The sequence below is a fragment of the Oratosquilla oratoria genome, chromosome 7 (genome assembly GCF_046742065.1).
Source record: "Oratosquilla oratoria isolate Oo_2021 chromosome 7, ASM4674206v1, whole genome shotgun sequence".
NCBI classification, from domain to species: domain Eukaryota; kingdom Metazoa; phylum Arthropoda; class Malacostraca; order Stomatopoda; family Squillidae; genus Oratosquilla; species Oratosquilla oratoria.
The window spans coordinates 41,544,850-41,564,849 of NC_134783.1; the positions used below are offsets into that span (position 1 = coordinate 41,544,850).

General features: G+C 47.8%; 1 protein-coding gene across 3 annotated transcripts in view; it reads left to right on the forward strand.

Annotated features, from left to right (window-relative positions):
* Ndae1 (Na[+]-driven anion exchanger 1) overlaps nucleotides 1-20,000 on the forward strand; it is a 557,753-nt gene that overhangs the window by 185,137 nt on the left and 352,616 nt on the right. The window lies entirely within an intron of this gene.

Genomic DNA, 20,000 nt, shown 5'->3' on the forward strand with positions numbered 1-20,000 from the left:
GAGGTCCAAAGATAAGATGGATGGTTGGGTGGAGGGTGGGGGGGAGGGATGTAAGGGATGAAGGGGAGGGGTAGGGGTAGGGGGAGGGGGGGAGTGCGTTACCTGGGAACCCCAAACAAATTGTGTTAGCGAGAGACAGAATGAGATAGGAACCAGAAAGGGGCGGAGTTGTGGGCGAGAGATGGTCTTGTCGAAAGTGATGGAAGAGGAGGAGGTGGAGGGGGAGGGAGGAAGGAGTAGGAGTAACAAGAGTGGGAAGTAGGATGAATTAGGAGAGAGGAGGGAGAAGAGGTGAGAGGGAGGGAAGAAGAAGACTAGAAGATGTCGCCTAATGCAAAATGGCGGGAATAATTTTTGCTATTTCATGTATTTTCTTCTTAATGAACGCCATAGGATTTGATTTGTTTTAGAGAAACCTGATGGCTAGCGTCTTGGACTCCCACGACGAGATACCGAGATCGCGCCACGCTCAGGGCGTGGAAAGCCTTGACTAATGCAGCAAGTCCCCTTGATGGGTGTGTGGTGTGTAAAATCACAGCATTACCCAATAATCGAGGTATATGAGCGCTGAGCACTCATCCTGGAGGGTGATAGCTGTCAGTCACGAGTCCAGCACGTGGTCCAAGAGAATGATGAGCTAGATACACGCGTGATAGGAAAGGGAGAGGGAGAGAGGAAGAGGTAGGAGAGTGTATTGGGCCCCTGACAGCTGTTATCACCTTTATTAGCAGCTGTCGCAACCAATGCCGTCAGACATTGGTACAGCCAGCAGCTGTTATGGTGGCAGAGGAGGGAAGGGGGCTGCTTCTGTTGAATAAAATCGCCTGACGGCAGGCAGCTAGAGGCGTTAAATGTAGTGGGAGAGGATAATGTGGGGGGAAGGGGGAGTCGGTGACTCAAAAGACGTTGTCGTCGTCGTCGTTGTCAGCCGGTTCGACGAAGTAGTTCCCGACAGCTGTGTCGAAGTCGGTAATCTTCGGGACAGAGACGATTAAAGGATTAAGTTTCGAATTCGTAATGGAGGGATGAACCCGCTGAGTGGTGGAGTTGGTGGTGGAAGTGGGAGAGTTCTTGTGGAGGGTGGTGGTGGTGAAAGGGATCGTGGTGGTGGTGATAATGTAGAAGATAAACATGGTGATGGTGGTGGTAAAGTTAGTGGCGGGAGTGGTAGCGATATTGGTGGTGGAAATGGAAGACAACGAGAACTCTTAAAAAAAAAAAAATATATATATATATATATATATATATATATATGATGATAAAGCGCCAGGCATAATTATTATTAATCTCGTTTGCATTACCGGAGTCCAGGATCGAATACTGTTTGGTCTATAGTAAGGATTCCACTCACGCGATCTCTCCAGAGATGATTAAGTTCATCTGATGATTAAGAATAAATAAAACGAATATTGAATAAAACAAAATAGATAATTTACATAAGATGAATAATAAGATAATATATAAAATGAATATATGATAACAGATAATAAATGAATAGATAAATAAATGAAAAAAATATATACATCTTGGTGGACGACCGGATTGAGGTTGTTGGAAGTGCGAGAAGTATGAAATGTGACTTCCCGGAAGAAAATCACACTTCGTCGCAGATCCGGGATAGAAGTTTTGATCCAGAACTAATCAAAAGAAGACTTTAGGATTCTCTCTCTTCTCTCTCTTGCTCTCTCTTCTCTCGTCTCTCTCGCTCTCCCTCTCCCTCCCGCTCTCCCTCCCGCTCTCCCTCCCGCTCTCCCTCCCTGTCTCTCTCTCCCTGTCTCTCTCTCCCTCTCTCTCTCTCCCTCTCTCTCTCCCTCTCTCTCTCTCTCTCCCTCTCTCTCCCTCTCTCTCTCTCTCCCTCTCTCTCTCTCCCTCTCTCTCCCTCTCTCTCTCTCTCCCTCTCTCTCTCTCTCTCCCTCTCTCTCTCTCCCTCTCTCTCTCTCCCTCTCTCTCTCTCCCTCTCTCTCTCTCCCTCTCTCTCTCTCTCTCTCTCTCTCTCTCTCTCTCTCTCTCTCTCTCTCTCTCTCTCTCTCTCTCTCTCTCTGCAAAGGTCAGGACCTCTTTCCAGTACTAGTGTAAGTCTTTATTGGTTTCATTCAGACTGACTGTACACGATTTTATTAGAAACTAGCTTGAAAGTCGGCCCGGAGGGCTAATTTGAATTTTTTTTTTACTGTTAGCATCAAACAAATCTCCATATCCGATCCCAATGCTGGATGTTGAAGGGCCAAATGAAGGTCCGATTTTCTATCATCCTGATTCCTAAAAAGGTATGAAATGTCTATGTAGGGCAAATGCAGACTGAGATACAGGGGTCCCGGTGGGACATAATTTTGAGTTTATTTATATAGAAGGTCACGTAAGTGAAAAGGGAATTGAATATATTTATCATGTAAGCCTTGTGCGTACCATTGCGTTCACCCGAACCTGGCACACGACATGCCAACTATGCACATGTGTCCGTCGTGGCTGGGGAGGTCTTACTAGTTTGGTTACAGAAAAAAAAAATCCCGTAATATAAGAAAATTATTTATTTATGTAGAAATGTATCGCATAACGAGACAGGTAAAAAAAATTCACAACTACTACTACTACTACTACTACTGCTATTACTACTGCTATTACTACTACTACTACTGCTATTACTACTACTACTACTACTACTGCTATTACTACTACTACTACTACTACTGCTATTACTACTACTACTACTACTACTGCTATTACTACTACTACTACTGTTATTACTACTACTACCACTACCACCACCACAATCACTACCACCACTACCACTGTACTAATCATGTTTAGAGGCTGTGTCCATCATATAAAAATTTTTTGCTTTGTGAAGGTAAAGCTCCGAAAGAAAACCATTTCTAATACTCTAATGTTTTGGGGGTGGGTGACGTGCCCCCCCCAGACCTCACCCCCACCTCACCTCACCCCCACCTCACCACACCCCCACCTCACCACACACCCCACCTCACCCCCACCTCACCACACCCCCCACCTCACCACACCCCCCACCTCACCACACCCCCCACCTCACCTCACCCCCACCTCACCTCACCCCCACCTCAACCCCTCCCACCCCACCTCACCCCACCTCACCCCACCTCACCCCCGCCCTCCTGAAGGATGACGTCGGTTGCCTCGAAATCTGGAGGATCTTCTGGTATTAGATGGCTGATCCTTAAAGCTGTATGCCACCGGAGGCGAGAGAGCTGCCTCAAAGAGTCTGAACTGTCTCTGAGGACGGCGTCGCCCTCTGCAGGAGAGGTCTCAGACGTCTCTGGGGGTGTTCCTGAAGACTTCGGTCGCTTTTGAAGACTTCGAGACTGGAAGGTTCTTTGAGGCTCGGGAGAACCTTTTGGTCTTTTGGAGTAGGATGGGGTTGCTCTGTGAGGTTCTGCAGTGGCTCAGGGATAGGGTTTACCTTAAGGGGGTTGTTTTCTGCTACAAAAAGTCAGGTCTAATTTTGGAGGCTTGGTTGGCTTTGGGATACCCTGAGAGAAGAAAGTAGTGAAGAGTTGTCTGTTTGATAACGAAGTTGGCTGCCAAGGAAGAAGAAGAGGAAAAAGAAAAAGAAGAAGAGAAAGAAAAGGAAGAAGAGGTAGAAGAAGATGAAGAGAAAGAAGAAAAATAAGCAGAGGAAGAAGAAAAAGAAAAACGAGAAGAAGAGGTTGAAGAAAAAAGGAAAACGAGAAGAGGAAAAGTAAAAAAGAAAAACGAGAAGAAGAAAAAGGAGAGGAAGAAAAAAAAGAAAGAAAAGTAGGAGAAGAAAAAATTAAGAACAAAGAGTTTAGAGTCGTCGCCGTCGTTGTCGTCGTCGTAATGACTTTCACATCTCTTTAAAGTTTCGACTGGATCCGAAGACCGTAATCGTCTTTGAAGGTCGTGTTTGTCTCTTAAACCGGAGGGCTCTCGGAACCCGAAAGTCCTAACCACCTTCGAATGCCACCGTAAAGCGTCTAGGAAAGTCTTGGTCGATCTCAAGGAGAACAACTCTGGAGGGTTTTTACAAAGGATTACAAAGGCGGAGCATGCCGACAGGAGACCTTTTGGTCCATATCTAGGTCGGATGCGAAAAAAATCATAATAATGATAAACAAATGAATAAATGAAAACTATGATAATGTAGATAATAAAGGGTTGTCTTTCGGATGGCTGCAGTCATGACTTGTGCTCGTATGGACTGGTTTCTGGGTTCCTGTAGGACCTTCAGTCCGTCTCTTCCGAAGAAAACGCGTCTGGAGAAAGCTAGAGGTCGGGGTGGCAGGTTTAGGGGGTTTGGAAGAATTCGTACGAGATCAACCCCTCCACCGATAGATGAGTTACCTGAAGCTAGTTTGATCTCAATCTCCTCCTCCTCCTCCTCCTCCTCCTCCTCCTCCTCCTCCTCCTCCTCCTCCTCCTCCTCCTCCTCCTCCTCCTCCTCCTCCAATTCTTCCTCCAGTTTCATTTCCTCCTCCTGCTCTACTTCCTGCTCTACCTCCTATTCTTCTTCCTGTTCTCCCCACCCCCCCGCTCTCTCTCTCTCTCTCTCTCTCTCTCTCTCTCTCTCTCTCTCTCTCTCTACTCTCTTTATAATTTCCTTCCTTTCCTTCTTGTTCTTCTTTTCCCCCCTCTTTTTTTTTTTTTTTTTTTTTTCTCCTTCTTCTCGAATATTGCTCTCTGAAGGAAGATTCCCGAAATGTATTTGCCGAAGGAGTATATCCAGGAGGTATTGGCCGGGGAAAGAAGAACCGGAAACATTTTCTGGCTGACGGAGAAGAGGAAGTTGCCCTTCAAGAAGGTCTGGAATTGCAAGAGGATACCCGGAAGGAGGAGGAGGAGGAGGAGGAGGAGGAGGAATAGGTCCAAAATAAGTCTGGAGAGGGAAGAGATCCAGAAGGTATTGGATGAAGGCTTCCGGCAAGTACTGGATGAAGGATGAGGGTTGTTGGATGGAGGATGTAGAAGATGTGGGATGAAGGAGGGTATGTGATGAAGGAAGGTATCGGATGAAATAAAATGGTGTTGGATCAAGGATGGATAAAGCTATCGGATGAAGGATTTAGGAAGGTAATTGATGAAGGATTCCGGTAGGTGTTGGGTGAAGAATCCCCGAAGGTGTTGGACGAAGAAGTGTTGGCTGGAAGAGGCCAAGAGACAGTCGACCGGAGGAGGAGGAGGAGGAGGAGGAGGAGACCCGGATGTTGTCGCCGAAATGGAGATGTCTGGAAGAGACTTGGGAACTGTGGACAGAACAAAAAGATCCGGGTAGGATTAGTCAAAGATGTGCGAGAATTAGATCATGTCGAGAAAGGAAGGGAAGAAGGAAGGACTAAAGGAAGGCAATAAGGATGGGAGGGAGGAAGGAAGGAAGGAGTAAGGAAAGAAGGAAGGATGGAAGGGAGGAAGGACGCAAAGAAGAAAGGAAGGACGGAAGTAAGGATGGAAGGGAGGAAGGAAGGAAGAAAGGACGCAAAGAAGAAAGAAAGGAAGGAAGTATGGAAGGGAAGGAGGAAGAAGTAAAAGTAAATACGAGGAGGACCGATAATGGTCGACGTTGTGTCCCAGAGAGTGAGACGTGGACGAGGGAATCTCCGAGGAGAGGAGGCTGGAAAGGGAGTAGTTGAAGATAAAGGTCGTTGGTGGTGCTGGATCAGAAGGTAGTACGCGAGTGTGTGTCCACTGGAAAGAAATGTAGATGCTTGAAGTGATTATGGAAGAAGAAAAACGTGGCTGTCATTTTGGCCGTTTAAGCTCTTAAGATGGCGATGAAGGGATGGGGAAAGGGGAGTGGATAGGAACCAGCAGAGGAAAAGTTGAAGAGGAAATCAAAGACAAGTGGATACAAGGTACCTTCGAGTGAAGAGGAGGGGAGAGGAGGTAAGGAGAAGGGAGTGGACTCGAGTGGAGGGGTGGTGAGAGGGGAGGAATGGAGGGGAGTGGAAGGGGAACCTGGTCAAGGGAACTCGAGTTGGGATGAATACAAGAGGATAGAGGGAGAAAGGGGCTGAACATTCGTGTTTGATATGCTAATGGCCTCAATGTGATTTAGACTGGAGAACCACCAGCAACAGGAAGGGAGGAAGAAAAGGAGTGACGTAGACTAGAGGTAGGAATGGAGGAGGAGGAGGAAAAGAAAGGGAAGGAAATAGGAAAAGAGGATTTTTAGACTACAGGAAGAGGAGGAAATAAAGGAAGAGGAGTGCAGGAAGAGCGAGGAACGTAGACTAGAGGAAGAAAGGGAGGAAAAAAGAGGAGGCAGAAAAAGAGTAGTTTTAGACAAGAGGAGGAGGAGGTCGAGTGAGAGGTGCAGCAGCAGCAAGGGAGGAAGAGGAGGAGGACAAGAGGAGAGAGGAACTTAGAGTAGAGGAAGAAATGAAGGAGGAGGAGAAGAAAACAAGAAAGGGAAAGAAAAAAAAAGGAAACGGGAAAAGCGAGGATTGTTAGACGAGGAGGAAGAGGAGGAGGAGAAGAAGAAGAAGAAAACAACAACAACAGCAACGAGGAGGAGGAGGAAGAGGAAGAGGAGGGAAAAGAATAGGTGGATCATCAGTTTGAGAACGACGACCAGAACGGTAATGGTAAAAACCCACTGAGTCGGCAGTGACCTAAACAGCGGAAGGAACAGAGAAAGAAAACGGAAAGAAGACGACAAGAGGGAGATAGAAAATGATGGAAGGCATTGAGGAAGGAAATAAGGAAGGCAGAAAGCAAGGAACGAAGGAAATGAATAAGGAAAGAAAGGAAGGGACGGAAGGAAGGAATGAAGAACGGAAGAAAGAAAGGAAGGATAGGAAGAAAGCAAACAGGGAAAGAAAGAAAGAAAGAAGGAGGGAAGGACGGAAGGAAAGAAAGAAAAAAACAGAAGCAAGTGGGAAGAGAGTCTGCGAGAGAGAATCGAGCTGAGGACAAGAAGCAGAGTCCGCCCCTTTGGTAACGCCAATCAAGGCGAGATTTTCAAACTGAAATGGGAAGTCGCAGATCTGAAAGGGAGGAAGAAGAGGAGGAGGAGGGGGAAGAGGAAGAGGAGATGTGGGTCATGGTTCTCCAGAGTGGAAATGTGGGAGAGAGAGAGAGAGAGAGCAATACAGAAACCCGGTTCCTGAAACCTGAAGCGTGAAGGGACTGAAATCGTTGAAGTCTGAAGAGTAATTGAGTCTGGTCAGACTCCCACTGTGGGAGTGTTGGAGTCTGGAGTGACGCGGAAGTGGGAGTGTAATGATAAGTGATGCAGTCATATTTGTTATTGTGAATATTATGATTGTAGATGGAATTGGAGATCTACCTATCAGTCTCGTTTGGATTTTGTTTTTCATTTGTGTATTTACTTGGATTTTGTCATTTGTTTATTTACTTGTTGATCATGTTTATTTGTTTGTTTATTCATATATTTGTTTACTTGTTTATGTAGTTACTTGCTTATAGAATAAGGAAAGGGCTTTTTGGTGAATGTATATATTTATTAGTTATATATTCTTATGTATTTATTTATTTATTTATTTATTTCTTATCCTAGGGAAGCTCGCTGGCCGAGCGGGTAAGAGCTTCGTTACTTGTGGCGAAGGTCGAGGGGGTGGCGGTTCGAACCCTGCCACCGGCCAAGTTGAACCAATGGCATGATTAATTAAATTCCACACTACAAAGTCTTCTGTAAGGGGCACCATTCTTGCTTCCCGAAAGGTGGAATTTGTGAAGTCAGACTATATCATCATCATATATCCTATTGATTTTTCTTGACAGAGCAGATTCAACCTCAGATATGGAGTCTTGGGGAGTAGAGGAGATCGTGAGCGATAAACGTGGATAAAGCGGAAATCCGTTCCGCGCGCCTCGATAGAAAGGAACCCTTCCACGACCGACCGACATGTGAATCACGGTTCACGAAATTGCTCAGAGATCGAGGACGGGTTGTAATTGAAAATCGAGACTTTTTTGACCGGATGTCATGCGGGTGCGTAAACGAGAGAGAGAGAGAGAGAGAGGGAGGGAGGGAGAGAGGGAGAGAGAGAGAGAGAAATCGAAATGTGATATTCGGGTGGCATGATATAAAAACGCGGACCGAAGTGAGAATTTCTCCCCCGTGCTATTTCAACGAGAAGGACGGAATAGAAATAGGGGGCGTTGGGTGAAAACTACTTCACCGCAAATGTGGCAGTGGAAGATGGCGGCAAAATGCACTAGAGCACAGAAGAAAATATAATTAGATAATGATTATTCATCTAGACAAATTTGAGGACAGAGAGGAAACGGAAACACGAGAAGAGCTCTGAATTTTATTACCGACGTTTCGACACTCTGGTCTTTTTCAAGGTACTTCATCTAGAGGAGAGATACACGTAAAATATATATAAACTGTGTATCTATCCTCTAGATGTAGTACCTTGAAAAAGACCAGTGTCTCGAAATGTTTGTAATAAAACTCGAAGCTCTTCTCGTGTTTCCGTTTCCTCTGTCCTCAAATAATAAGATAAATATAGATATTATAGGTATATATTCAATATGAATTTAATATAATTAATTTATATGTGATTGGCAAGACGTCTTGGTAATAGGTGTCCTAATAGACGAGAGCTCGGAAAATAGGGATATTATAATAGGGAAGAAATAGGACATATTTAACGTCTAAAACCGCCTCCACACTTGTTGCATTTCCGTGTATCGTATCATCTTTGCGTACCACCTAGTGATGCGATACGGTGCAATAGGGTATTGTACCCACTTGTTCCGTATCCGTATACAGCAGGCGGATACGCAACAAGTGGGTACAATGCCCTGTTGCACCGTATCGTACCACTAGGTGGTACACAAAGATGATACGATACGTAGAAATGCAACAAGTGTGGACGTGGCTTTAGGATTCCCTTTTTAGAAAGTGGGGTTTCTCAAAAGGGCTTATCAGACCGGGCTATTTTTCCTCCAACCTCCAACTAATCGACGGTACCGACTTCCTTCAGAACGTCCCCTGCATTAAAATCACAATGGCAAACTATTTTGTATTCTCAACAGAAACACACAGAATGTCATTTTAAGTGCTGGAGGAAGGTTATTGTCTTCCATTACATCAGATTCCTTCAAATCTGCGGCGACAGTCGAGGGAAAAAAAGCCCAGTGGGATAAGACTTTAAGCTTAATATGATTACCCAATGGCATCCAACGAGTTAAACACTTTCGCATTATTGATTCCATTTTTCCATTTCTTATTCGTTATTTGTTGTTCTATTTTTTGTTTTTTTTATTTTATTTGTTTATTCATTTATTTACAGTATTGGTTTATGTATTTTTAGAATTACGAGTTGTTACGGTTGTAGATAGCCTTGCTGAAACGCATTTGATTGGCAATATGTTTTAGTGTGTGCGTGTGTGTGCGCGCGTGCATTCGTGCGTGCGCGTGCATGTGTGGATATCGGAAATCGTGTTGTTGAAGAATGAAGCGATAATGCTGGAGGAAGAGGAGGTCGAAGTGGAGAAAGAGGAGTGGAAGAGGTGGAGGAAGAGTGGAGATGAGAGCAGATGATTGTTATTCCACATGACGGCGAAGGACGAAGCGAGAGGGGGAGGGGGAGAGGGAGGGGGGAGGTGGTGAGAGAAGGGAAGGGATATGGAATTGGGTAGAGTTCGGGGAAGGGTGCACAACGGGGACAGGCGGCTGGGCAAAGGGACTTGGATTAATGTCTTTTCTTCCTCCTCCTTTTCCTCCTCCTCCTTTTCCTCCTCCTCCTTTTCCTCCTCTTCCTCCTTTTTCTCCTCTTCTTCCTCTTCCTTCTTTTCTTCCTCCTTTTCCTCATTTTCTTCCTCCTTTTCCTCCTCTTCCTCCTCTTCCTCTTCCTCTTCCTTCTCCTCCTCCTCCTTTTCCTCCTCCTCCTCCTTTTCCTCCTCCTCCTCCTCCTTTTCCTCCTCCTCCTCCTTTTCCTCCTCCTCCTTTTCCTCCTCCTCCTCCTTTTCCTCCTCCTCCTCCTCCTTTTCCTCCTCCTCTTCCTCCTCCTCCTCCTCCTCCTCCTTTTCCTCCTCCTCCTCCTCTTCCTCCTCCTTTTCCTCCTCCTCCTTTTCCTCCTCCTCCTCCTCCTCTTCCTCCTCCTCCTCCTTGTTTTCCTCCTCCTCCTTGTCCTCATTTTCCTCCTCCTCCTTCCCCTCATTTTCCTCCTCCTCCTCCTTTTCCTCCTTCTCCTTTTCCTCCTCCTCCTCCTTTTCCTCCTCCTCCTCCTCCTCCTCCTTTTCCTCCTCCTTTTCCTCCTCCTTTTCCTCCTCCTCCTTCTTCTCCTCCTCCTCCTCCTCCTCCTCCTCCTTTTCCTCCTCCTCTCCTCCTTTTCCTCCTCCTCCTTCTCCTCCTCCTCCTCCTCCTCCTCCTCCTCCTCCTCCTCCTCCTCCTTCTCCTCCTCCTTATCCTTTTCCTCCTCCTTTTTCCTCCTACTCTTCTTCCTTTTACTCTTCTTCCTCCTATTCCTCCACGTCATCTTCTTCCTCTTCCTCCACGTCATCTTCTTACTCTTCTTCCTCGTCGTCCTCTTTTCCTCTTTTTCCTCTTTTTCCTCTTTTTCCTCTTTTTTCCTCTTTTTCCTCCTATTCCTCCTACTCCTTCTATTGCCCCCTTCTTCCTCCCTTTTTCCTCCAGTTCTTATTCCCTTTCCACTCCCTCCTCCTCCTGCTTCTCCTCCTCCTGCTTCTCCTCCTTCTGCTTCTCCTCCTCCTGCTTCTCCTCCTCCTGCTTCTCCTCCTCCTACTCCTCCTCCTCCTCCTCCTCCTACTCCTCCTGCTTCTCCTCCTCCTCCTCCTCCTTCTCCTCCTCCTCCTGCTTCTCCTCCTGCTTCTCCTCCTCCTACTCCTCCTGCTTCTCCTCCTCCTACTCCTCCTGCTTCTCCTCCTCCTACTCCTCCTGCTTCTCCTCCTGCTTCTCCTGCTTCTCCTCCTGCTTCTCCTCCTCCTACTCCTGCTTCTCCTCCTCCTACTCCTCCTACTCCTTCTGCTTCTCCTCCTACTCCTTCTGCTTCTCCTCCTACTCCTTCTGCTTCTCCTCCTGCTTCTCCTCCTCCTTCTCCTCCTGCTTCTCCTCCTCCTTCTCCTCCTGCTTCTCCTCCTCCTACTCCTGCTTCTCCTCCTCCTACTCCTCCTCCTACTCCTCCTCCTCCTACTCCTCCTGCTTCTCCTCCTCCTCCTGCTTCTCCTCCTCCTACTCCTAATGCTTCTCCTCCTCCTACTCCTAATGCTTCTCCTCCTCCTTCTCCTCCTCCTCCTGCTTCTCCTCCTCCTCCTGCTTCTCCTCCTCCTCCTGCTTCTCTTCCTCCTCCTGCTTCTCTTCCTCCTCCTGCTTCTCTTCCTCCTCCTCCTCCTCCTCCTGCTTCTCCTCCTCCTGCTTCTCTTCCTCCTCCTGCTTCTCCTCCTCCTGCTCCTCCTCCTCCTGCTCCTGCTCCTCCTCCTCCTCCTCCTCCTCCTCCTTCCCGTCCTCCTTTCCCTCGTATAGGGACCTTGATAACACCCTTACAGACCAGGGTCACGCACTTGTTCTTTTATGGTTGGAAACAAAACTCCACCAATCTCTTGTTAACTTCTACTCTCTCTCTCCGTTCTACCTACTCTCCTTAATCCCAGCCCTGGTGAATATCCCGCTATGGTATGAAAGTGCCCCCATGGACAAAAACGCTGGTTAAATATCGGCAGTGAACTTCACTATAACGGTTCCTTTTCTTCTTCGTCTCTTATTTTTTCCTGGTGGTGTAAGTCGTGGTGTTAGTTGTGGTGTGGTGATGGTGGTCACTGAATACCCGGCGCTGTCTCTTTGTGGACGATATTGCCCCGTCGGTGGTAGTATTAATGGTGGCAGTGATGATGGTTGTGGTAGTGATGGTAGGGGGGAGGGTGGTGGTTGTGATGATAGTTGTGGTTGTGATGATGGTTGTGGTTGTGGATGGTAGGGGTGGTTGTGGTGGTGGGGTGGTTGTGGTGGTGGGGTGGTTGTGGTGGTGGGGTGGTTGTGGTGGTGGGGTGGTTGTGGTGGTGGGGTGGTTGTGGTGAGGGGGTGGTTGTGGTGGTAGGGTGGTTGAGACGGTGGTGGTGTAATGGTAGTAGTGCTATTACTGGTGGTGGTAGCATAGGTGATGGCAATTCTGCCTGCAATTTTCCTGATAAGGAATGATTACATGACGTTAACAGGAATGGGGTCAAGGGTACATCACGGTCTGTTGGTGGTGGAAACCTTTGGTAATGCGATTGCGATGCTGAGATGATGGTTTCCAGAGTGTGATGATTGTGAGGTGACATTTTTATCCTAGTGACATCACGATTGTGATGCTGAGATGATTGCTTCCAGAGAGTGTGATGATTGTGAGGTGACATTTTGAGCATAGTGATATCACGATTGTGATGCTGAGATGATGGTTTCCAGAGCAGAGAGTGTGATGTGTGTGAGGTGTCATTTTGATCCTGATGACATGACGATTGTGATGCTGAGATGATGGTTTCCAGTGAGAGTGATGATTGTGTCATTTTGATCCCAATGACATGACGATTGTGATGCTGAGATGATGGTTTCCAGTGAGAGTGATGATTGTGTCATTTTGATCCCAATGACATGACGATTGTGATGCTGAGATGATGGTTTCCAGTGAGAGTGATGATTATGTCATTTTGATCCCAATGACATGACGATTGTGATGCTGAGATGATGGTTTCCAGAGAGTGTGATGATTGTGAGGTTCCATTTTTATCCTAATGACATCAGGATTGTGATGCTGTGATCGCAGAAGGAAGGCTGCCTCACAATGTGATAGTGATGGTTGTGAGCAATTAATAATGAAAGTACCATTGACGTGGCATTGAAGGGCTGGAAGATAGGTAAAAATAAATATATCTAGACCTGAGGCGTATAAAATTATATGAAAACATATATGGTGATGGTGATGTTTGTATATATGATGATAGTGGTGAGATCAGATTGTGTACACATTTACACACAAATTATACACAATGCACACAATTGTACGCCTGCCAACACGTATAAGGCGTGTTAGTGTTCTTGTGGAAAGCGTGTTTCTCTATGTAGTAACATTGTGTGAACTATACTCAGTCTTTAATAACGTAGCCAGAATGTGTTACCTCTACGTTAACAAACAAGCCTAAGGTTAACTCTAAGGTTAATTAAGACTAATTAAGGTTAACTCGAGTTGTACCAGCTGCCCGCTGCTGCACGTGCAGCGGTGAAGGATCCATCCCCCCCCCCAAAAAAAAAAAAAAAAAAAATGAAGAAGAAGAACAAGACAAACAAGAAAACTGATCACGGTCAAGGCTAAGAGGAGGGAGTGGCGTTACCCTCGTTACATGAAGTAATCGTTATGCGAGGGTTAGAACGCCACCTGTGCGCATCGATAATTATCTCCTCCTTCCCACACCTCCCCCCTTCCCTTCCCCCCTTCCCTTCCCCCCTTCCCTTCCCCCCTTCCCTTCCCCCCTTCCCTTCCACCTCTTCCCTTCCTGCCCCTTCCCTTCCCCCCCTTCCCTTCCTGCCCCTTCCCTTCCCCCCCTTCCCTTCCCCCCTTCCCTTCCCCCCCCTTCCCTCCCCCCTTCCCTTCCCCCCTTCCCTTCCCCCTTCCCCACTTCCCTTCCCCCCTTCCCCCTTCCCTTCCCCCTTCCCCACTTCCCTTCCCCCCTTCCCTTCCCCCTTCCCCCATTCCTTTCTCCACTTCCCTTCCCCCTTCCCCACTTCCCTTTCCCACTTCCCTTCCCCCCTTCCCTTCCCCCCTTCCCTTCCCCCTTCCCCACTTCCCCCCTTCCCTTCCTCCTTCCTCACTTCCCGTCCCCCTTCCCTTCCCCCCTTCCCTTCCCCCCTTCCCTTCCCCCTTCCCTTCCCCCTTTCCCTTCCCTTCCCCCCTTCCCTTCCCCCCTTCCCTTCCCCCCTTCCCTTCCCCCCTTCCCTTCCCCCCTTCCCTTCCCCCCTTCCCTTCCCCCATTCCCTTCCCCCTTCCCTTCCCCCTTCCCTTCCCCCTTCCCTTCCCCCCTTCCCTTCCCCCCTTCCCTTCCACCCTTCCCTTCCCCCCTCTTCCACCCCGTCCACACACATGAATGAATTTAGATTACTTCCAAATGCGGATATAAGTTTATCAGAATTATTGCGAAACTGTATAAGAAGTTATCGCATTTCAGTCTTTTTTAAATATAATTTTTTATAATTAAATTGAATAAAAAGACGAGGAATGGCACGATATGCAGAATAATGAATGGACTATAGAAATGTGTTAATAGGACATTGAAACGTCAATATTACACATTATTGACCTCCCAGAGAGAGAGAGAGAGAGAGAGAGAGAGAGAGAGGAAAGGGGAGAGAGAATGGGAGGGGGACATGGTAGGTTTCAGAGAAAAAGTCAAGAAATATCTGAAGAGGCCAGGAAATAAGGATTAGCTCGGGTGGTGGCTTGGAAATAAGGTGGAAGACGGAAGAGATGAAGGAAAGGTAGGAACATGTTGACGAAGGAAAAAGAGAGTAAATTTGAAAATATGTAAATGGGAGAAGGAAGAAGAAAAAAGAAACGAGAAAAAATAAGAAGTAGAAGCTGATGAGAAACGTAAATGTTATTAAAGCATTAGTACAGGAAAAAATATATAATTTTTTTTTAATGTGAAAGATCAGAAACAGGTACAAACTAACAAGTGACTAGAAAAATAAATATTGATAAAAAAAATATTAATAAAAATATTGGATGGAAGTAGAAAGGATACGACTGGATTAGACAATTGAGGGGGATGGTGAGGAGGGGAGATGAGGGGAAATTGATGAGCAGGGGGTCTAGAAGATAAGACGATAGCAAAGAGTAGTCGAGAGGGGAATTAAGGGAAGGGATGAGGGGAAAGGAAGAGGGGAAGCGAGGCTGGGCGGACGCCGGCACAGAAACTGAATAATGATGAAAGAGGGGAGAGGAATAAGAGAAAATACGAGAGAATAAACGAAAGGAGAAAGAGGAATTGATTAAATAAGTAAATTGCGTTATTTCTCAAGCGTCCAGTGTGTCGGCTAGTCAGCCATTTCGTGGAGAAGGAATTCTGGTGCTGGAGAGCGATTTTTACGTATTTTTTATTCATTTATTTATTTATTTTTATTATTTTTCTTCATTATTGATTTATCTATTTATTATAGTATTTATTTGTTAATATCTTTTTATTTATTTGTGTATGTGGTATTTCATTTATTTGTTTTCTATCTTGTTTAATTTAATTATTTTTCATTTACATAATTTTACTAATTTATTTATCTTTATTATTTCATTTATTCGTTTATTGATTGATTTGTTTATTGTTGTATTTATGTATTTTTTTTTTTCTTATGAAAGAATCGAGATCGGGGAAATAGGGTATGTATATGTTGGAAGATTTATAAAGCGGCGTTTTGTGTTTGGAGAAGGTACGGTGAGGTGAATCTTTGGAAGAGCGGAAGGATTTGTTGGAGAATACAGCAAGTTTGCTTCGGATTTATTTTAATCTATTTTATTTTTCCATTCATTTATATTAATAAATTTTCGTATTTAGAGAAGTTGGGTGTGGATCATTAGAATATGTGTTGGAGAAGACGTTCTAACTGTTGGAGCTATGTACGTTGGAGATGACAAAGTGTGCTTGTTGGAGATAGGGTTGGGATGTGGGAGAAGGCAGATGGTGTCGGAGAGAACGGAGAGTGCTGGAGGAGTCGTGATGTTAGTTGGAGTGGGGCAGGAGATCTGTTGGAGGAGGGGGGGAGCATCTGTTGGAGGAGGTGGAGCTTCTGTTGGAGGAAAAGGAACCCCTGTTGGAGAAGTTGGAGATGCTAAGTGGAGCGTTGGCTGTCCGGGGGAGGAAAAGTTAACGTCGAAGTGAAGAGTCCGCAGGAAGGAAGTTTGAATGAAACTCGCTGTGGACCTGAGGAGGACGGGGACCGCGGTGGGACACGGAGGAGTGAGGAGGAGGAGGAGGAGCGGAGGCGGGTGCTGACGTCACGATCACCTCTACTGCAGATCGGAGACAGAGATGAAATGGCAGGCAGAGTAACAACGGCGACAGATGGATGGACCTCGTACTCGATGTTGATTCCGTAAGGAGGACTTCAACCATGACCTCGAGTTTGAGGAAGATCTTCATGAGGAGGAGGAGGAAGAGGAATTTGGTTAAATGGTGGAGTAAGAGAAGGAAGATGATGAGGAAGACGAGAGAGGAAGAAAATGGTGAGGGAGCGGAGTTTGAGGAGGAGGAAGGGGAGGAGGAGGAGTTCGAGGAAGAAACTTGTGCAGCGGAGGAAAATATTTCTTCGTTCACCCGGTCTTTTCCTTTCGGAGGAAGAGCGAGCGGATGGGGGGGAGGGGGAGAACGAAGAATGGTAACACCGAAGCGGGGGGTGGATTGGGGAGGGGGGGTCACTCTCTCTTTCTCTCTTTTTTTTTTTTTTTTTTTTTTTTTTTTTTTTTTTTGAGGATGATGATGATCAAGAGGAGGAGGATTAACAAGTGAATACGATTACATCTGAGGAGGAAGAGGAGGAAAATTCGAATTCACATGAGGCACTAGAGACTATTTGACGAGGATGAGGGGGGGGGAGAGGGGTGATGGGTGAGGAAGAACTGTTACGCAATTGGTGCTGATGAAATGTATGTAAATGGAATCATGTAAGGGAAAGGGGAGGTCTCTCTGGGGGGGCAGTGAAAGGGGGGGAAAAGGGGAGTTCTTCCTGGGTGGGGGGGCCGTGAAGGGGGGAGTGGCGAAGGAAATAGACATGACGAGCAGTGTTAAAAAAAAAAAAAGTCGAAAGAAAAGGTAGATATGAAAGGGTCGAAAGATTTTAAATGAGGAGAGTTGGTAGGAAGAAGAGAAGTCAGGGTTGTGGAGGGGAATAGGGAGGAGGAGGAGGAGGAGAAAGAAGTGCCTGAAGAGGAGGAAAAAATGTCCAAGGAGGAGGGGAGGAGGAGGAAGAGGAAGAACAAGTGCCCAAGGAGGAAGAGTAGGAGAGGAAAGAGGAAGAGGAAGAACAGCTGTTCCAGTAGGAGGAGGAAGTGACCGAGGAAGAGGAGGAGGAGGAGGAGGAGGAGGAGGAGGTCAGTGACAAAGGAGGAAGGGAAGGAGGAACAGGAAGAACAGGTGCCCAAGGAGGAGGAGGAGGAGGAGAGGGAAGAGGAAGAGGAAGAACACGTGCTCCAGGAGGAGGAGGAAGTAACCGAGGAGGAGGAGGAGGAGGAGGAGGAGGAGGTCAGGGACAAAGAAGAGGAGCCAAGTGAAAGGAGGAAGATATAGGAGTCGTACATATAGTAAGAATTGACAGGAAAATCATGAACTCGTGAATTTGGTCAGTTTATGAACGACGATTCGAACCCTACTCGTTGGTTCGTTGGTTCGAAACTTCAGAGACAGGATTCGAAACTTCAGAAACGAATCATTTTCATGAGTCCAGAAGTTCTGTTCTACCGTTGGAGTTATTTGTTCTTTTCGAACATAAGATTAAGAACAATATTTGGTTAAGCAAGTTTGGAGTGGAGATCAGGTGATAGAGGAGAAGGAGAGGTAGTGGAAAAAAGTAGACAAAGTAGAGGTAGATAGTCTTTATTCAAGGTACGAAAGAATGTTACAGTAAATGTTAGCGTCGCGTTGACGAGGTAGATGAGGTATACGAGTAACCGGGAAATGTAAGTTGTGGAAAGTAGATAAAGTAGATCGGGTGCGTATGTGACCATAGGGCGTAGAGGTGGTAGATCATGACTCAACGACTTCTAACGTCACCGAAATCGTCCTGTAGGAAGAAGAAGCGGAAGAGGAGGGGCAAGGAGAAGAAAAAAGAAGAAAGAGAAGAAGGAGAAGAAGAAGGAGGAGAAGAAAAAGGAGGAGAAGAAGGAGGAGAAGAAGGAGAAGAAGAAGAAAAGACAGTGATGGTAATGATGAATGTGATGGTAGTTGGATAGGAAAGATGGAGTTGTTGAGGCTGCATGCTGGGTTGCGGACCGACCGGCAGCTGTACGCGGGCGCCGAGCCTGGAGGAGTAGGAAGAGGGGGAGATGAGGGCTATTGGGCGGTCGTGGGCGGTGGGCGGGAGAGAGGAGAGGAGGAGGAGGAGGAGGAGAAGGTTCTGCCGCACCAGCGCGAACCGGTTAGCTGCCCCGATTCGCGTGGAGGAGGAGGAGGAGGAGGAGGAGGAGAGGACGAGGAAGAGGGCTAGGGAGAAAGAGGAGGAGGGCTAGAGGGAAAAGGAAGACAAGGAGGACGAAAAACAGGAGGAGGAGGATGGGGAAGAGAAGGAAGGTGGGCTAGGAGGACGAGAAGGGTTAAGACGATGACGGGGAAGAAAGGGAAGGTTAGGAGGAGGAAGAGGAGGAGGAAGAAGAGGAAGAAAGCTGATGTGGTGATAGCGGTGAGTTATGGTGATGACACTGGTTGAGAAGAGTCTAAGGATGAGATTCAAGAATGAATAAAACATATAAAGTGTTCCTCCGTGATGTAGATTGCAATGGAGACATTGTCTTAGTCGCTTCGTTTTAGTGACGAAATCATATGTCAATTGACCTGAAAAAGGCTTTTTAAGTGTTTTCCTGCGCTGAAGGGGACTTGGTAGTTCCTGGACTACACGTGCGTCAAGTCAGTGACGTGACTCCTATGTCATGTCGGTGACCTGACATTGATGTTACGGTGACCTGACACTCCCACCACCACTTCCTCCACCACTTCCTCCACCAACACCGCCATGGCTATCACCACCATCACCCACATCACCACCGTAATCAAGTAACAGAATTCACAAAACTGAAATAGTCGAAAGGAGTCCATCCCTTTAAGGTTTGGAGTGCCCTGAATGGACGGGCTGGATAAAATCGCTTAGCGTCAGGGAGTCCCTGTCTTTTCGGATTCCTGTCTCTTGGTGGTGGAGGTGCTGTGCTGTGCCTGTCTAACACCTGCGTGGGGAGAACACCTCTCCTCCCAGGCGGAGGGAATCCGTCATTGCCACGCGCAAGACCGCCAGTTACTCGGCCCATTTACCCGGGCCATTTACTCGGCGGGGTTTGAAGCCGCCATGATGCCCACAGCCACCGTGTCCGCTGCCAACAGCACTCCCACCACCAGCAGTGTCAAATATACCACCACCACCACCACCAGTGTCACCACAAACACCATTATCACCACGACCACCATTACCACCATCAGTAGCCCTGAGAGTCACCATCATCACCACCATCACCATGATCATCACCAACCTCAGCATCACAGTCACCACCACTATCACCACTATGACCAGTATCACCACAAACACCATCATCATCACGACCACTATTACCACCATCAGTAGCCCTGAGTCATCATCACCATCATGATCACCAACCTCAGCATCACAGTCACCACCACTAAAATTACCCCTTCCAGCTCGGGGTTGCCAGCTTCAAACCCTGACCACAGTAGACCGCGTCCCTGACGCCGATATTGGACCACTACTATCGACACATCTATCACCATCAGTGTCCCCCCTCCCCTCCCCCTCCCCCTCCCCCTCCCCTTCACCCTCCCCCTCCCCCTCCCCTTCACCCTCCCCTCCCCCTCCCCTTCACCCTCCCCTTCACCCTCCCCTCCCCCTCCCCTTCCCCCTCCCCTCCCCCTTCCCCCTCCCCCTCCCCCTCCCCCTCCCCCTCCCCTTCCCCCTCCCCCTCCCCTTCCCCCTCCCCTCCCCTTCACCCTCCCCTCCCCTTCACCCTCCCCTCCCCTTCACCCTCCCCTCCCCCCTTCCCCCTCCCCTTCCCCCTTCCCCCTCCCCCCTCCCCTTCCCCCTCCCCCCTCCCCCTCCCCTCCCCCCCCCCTCCTCCCCCCTTCCCCCTCCCCCTCCCCCTCCCCCCTTCCCCCCCTCCCCTCCCCACTCCCCCTCCCCCTTCCCCCTCCCCTTCCCCCTCCCCCTCCCCTCCCCCCTCCCCCTCCCCCTCCCCCTCCCCCTCCCCCTTCCCCCTCCCCTTCCCCTCCCCCTCCCCCTCCCCCTCCCCATCCTCCCTCCCCCCTCCCCCATCCTCCCTCCCCCTCTCCCCTTCCCCCTCTCC